This window comes from Elephantulus edwardii, unplaced genomic scaffold, assembly GCF_000299155.1.
Source record: "Elephantulus edwardii isolate Elephantulus edwardi_28Jun2011 unplaced genomic scaffold, EleEdw1.0 scaffold00060, whole genome shotgun sequence".
Classification (NCBI taxonomy): domain Eukaryota; kingdom Metazoa; phylum Chordata; class Mammalia; order Macroscelidea; family Macroscelididae; genus Elephantulus; species Elephantulus edwardii.
This window is the reverse complement of record NW_006399810.1, coordinates 3524950-3528620: the sequence shown is the minus strand read 5'-3', so window position 1 is coordinate 3528620 and position 3671 is coordinate 3524950. Positions and strand designations below refer to the sequence as shown.

General features: G+C 40.2%; 1 pseudogene; it reads right to left on the bottom strand.

Moving 5' to 3' along the window:
* Positions 1-2416, bottom strand: part of LOC102854803 — a 7356-nt pseudogene extending 4940 nt beyond the window's left edge.
* Positions 2417-3671: the final 1255 nt, after the last annotated feature.

Sequence of the window (3671 nt, the reverse complement as noted above, 5' to 3'; positions counted from 1 at the left end):
CGTAGAGAAGCCAAAGCACAAGGAAGGATTTAAGACACTAAAGAGCTGAACAGAAGAGTTAGACACTAGTACCTGTAAATTTTGCTCCAACTCACATAGGTCTTTCAAAGTAGTCTTTTAGTAAGTTAGTTAGTTAGTTAGTTAGTTAGTTAGTTAGTTATTAATTTTCATGAAAGTTTACAGAGACTTAGGGTTTCCAGCCATTCATTGTTACACTTTTCTCCCTGCCCACCCTCTCCCCCAATTCACTCTTCTTTACTTTTACTTGAAAAGTAAAACTCTTTCATTGTTATGCAATCCCACATCCCAAATCCGCTCCACTGTGTAGCCTTCATTCTGGACTCCTGTCATGACAATAATACCCATTTTCTTTTTGTGTGTCATGGCCTCACAATTTTCACATGTACCTTTGCGATAATTAGTAGTTTTAGAATTCTCTTTTACACCCCTCTTGTACTATTTTCCAGATGAGCCATATTGCTTCTGTTTCACTAGTTGGGGTCTTAGGTGTTTTAATGTCGGTCTTTTTTGATGGGTGAGTATACCATGGTACTGAGGAACTAGACTGAGGAATATGAGGATTGAGGTCTCTTCCTTCTTCATCTACTTCAGCAGGATCATTACCCAGTTTCCACTGTTCTTCTTGCTCTTCTTTATCCAGTCCTCCCTGGTCATCTCCTTTGGTTCCTCCAAACTTATTTCTTTGGACCCAGAAAAAGGGGCAGCATTACCTGCTTCCACTCTGAAGCTGACATGATTACGTGGTTTCTTCAACTCAACTGTAGTGAACCCTAAATCCAGACCACATGGAACACCAGATGATATTTACTGCAGGGCTTATCGGTCTCTTGAAGCCCCTGCGGCACTGTCCATGACGAGCGACACATGTGCAGTAACGACTTTCTCAGCTCACAGGGACGTAATCAAGGTGAGAAGTTCCACAATAGGCTCCACGCTTACTGTCAGGTAAATCAATAAACAAGGTAAGTATGGGCTTCCTTAGGCTTATTTATTAAAACATGGATTTATTGTGTTTATTTATGTATTGAACAGATTCAAGTATGTGCATATTTTCAAATTAGTAAATAAACTCACTTATTAATATGCGTATTTACTCTTGATCTGGGTATCCATGGGCTATTTCATTATCTCTCTCAGTTTCTCCCTCCTAGTCTCTCTCTTATTGCCATGGAATCAGACCAACTCATTGGTGACGTTCTAGAACATTTCCAAGATTGTAAATCACACAGGAGGACATTGCCCATCCTTCTGCAGACTTAGTCGTGTATTCAGACCATCAGAGAGGCCTTTGGATGAGCAGTGGAACTCCCTACAGAGATACCACCAGATCCCTATACCTTTAGACAGACCAAAATATAACCTGTTGTTGTTGTTATGTGTCGTTAAGTCACTTGCGACTGATAGCGACCCTGTGTATAACAGTTCTGAACCTTGCTCTATCCTGTGCCAACCTTACTGTCTCTGACACACCTTCTCCATTATCCCAGCCACTGAGTCAGTCCATCTCATTTAGAGTCTTCCTCTCTTGGGCTATCCCTCCACCCTCCCAAGCATGATGTCCCTCTCCAAGGGACATCCTTTCAGCATTCCAAAATTATGTCAGATGGAGCTTCAGAATCCTTGCCTCCAAGGAGCAGCCTGGTTTTACCCTCCCAAGGACAAACCTGTTTGTTCTCCTAGCAGTCCATGGTATATTCAGTACTCTTTTCCAGCACCACAGCTTAAAGGCATCAATTCTCCTTCTATCATCCCTTTGTCCAGCTTTCTGATACATGGCAAGTAGTTGACAAAAACCATTTCAAATAAAATTATTTAATATCACTGAGACTGTTTCTTCATCCATAAAATGGAGGTCATAATCATAAAGATGTTGTTATAAGTTATAAGAATTTAATGTGATGTTTAAAAGTATTTGTGATAGTGTCTGGTAAACATGCAGTTCTCAGAATTTGTTATTATTATTGTATCCTAAAAATAAATGGACTTATCCCCTTTCACAGAAACACAAAGGATTTTTGAATATATGTAAATCTCAAGAAGAACAAATTGAGAATCTATGTGAAGAAAAGAGGGTCACACCCCACAGCACAATTCACCAGCTTATACCTGAATTTTGAGTGCGGAACTATTAATTATTTAGTTAGTTCATTCAATTTAGATAGCAAATATGGCTTTTTGAAACATTTTTCTTTTACAAAATGCCTTTGCTAGTCTTTAAAAATATGTTCTCTGTTCTCCAGGTCATGTTTGCTTCTGGAATGTGATGTTACATCTCCCATGCTATTCAGCCCCACTTCGCTCCATTCTTCTCTGAAAACTCCTGTCTAGTGTGGCTTCTGAGGGGCAGGATGGTGTGAAGACAGCTTAGAAGTGATGTAGACACCGAAGAGGTCATGTTTGACAATTATTTTTGCCCTGCCAGTCTCCAAGCTCATGGATTATTTACACAGTGCTTTACAATTGCTAGATCATATAATTCTCTCTCTAGGTTTCATGGTTGGTTAAGAAACCTCAAGTTATGGTTTCATTCATTCTACTCTTAGTAATCCTAAACTCACAATTTACATGTCTCAGGTGATGGAGATTCTGGGGTTCCTTCTGGCTAAAATCCATGCTTGTTGCACTCAGTATTGTCAGTGTCCCATCACCTCTCTATTTACAGGATCATACTTATTTCCTTTTGTTTCCCTGGAACATATGCATTGGTACATAAACAAGCTATCATATCTCTTAATTGAAAGGAAGACAGGCAGAAAGAGCATTGTAATCCCACAGGGTCCTCTGCTTGGTTACATTTATTTGTTCACCTTTACAGTCAACTCCTCACCTTTTCCTTCATTCCATCTTGAACTTCCTCTTATCTGATCTTCATTTACCAAATGGCTCTTTCTGCTTTGTCAAAAGCAGTTGTTAAGTGTCATTTAATCAAATTTCTCAGGCACATTTGACATAATTGATCACTCTCTCTGTTCTTGAAACACTTGGTTCACAATCACAATTTTCTGGTTTCCTTCAAACTTTCCTGGCCACTCCCCCCCCCACTTCCTCTTTGGTCTGTTCCTCCTTTTCCCAGCATCCACGTTTGAGAATGTCCCAAACTCCTGGCCAGTTATCATCTGTGCTTGCCATGGCTTGACGCCCCATTTACACTCCAGTGCCCCTCCCAGGCGTCAGTGTGTCATACTGCGATGGCTTCCACATTACATGATGCAGAAAGCTATACCCCCAGCATTTCAAATACTAGTAATGTCATTCATGGAGGACAGGGTTTATTTATTTTTGGGTGTTGTTGAGGGACATAACTTATTATTCTTTTTTTTAAACTTACTTTATTGTTGTTGTTGAGAACATAGACAGCAGATGATGTTGTTGTTCTTGTTATTGTTATGTCTGTCAAGTCACTTGTGATTCATAGTGACCCTATATAAAACAGCTCTAAACCCAGCTCTATCCTGAGCCAACCTTATTTTCTCTGACACACCTAACCTCATTACTCCAGTCACTGAGTCAATCCATCTCAACCAAGGTCTTCCTCACTTATGCTGTCCCTCTAACCTCCCAAGCATGATATCCCTCTCCAAGGACTGGTCTCTCCTGGCCACATGCTCAAATTATGTCAAATGGAGCTTCAGAATCCTTGCCTCCAAAGA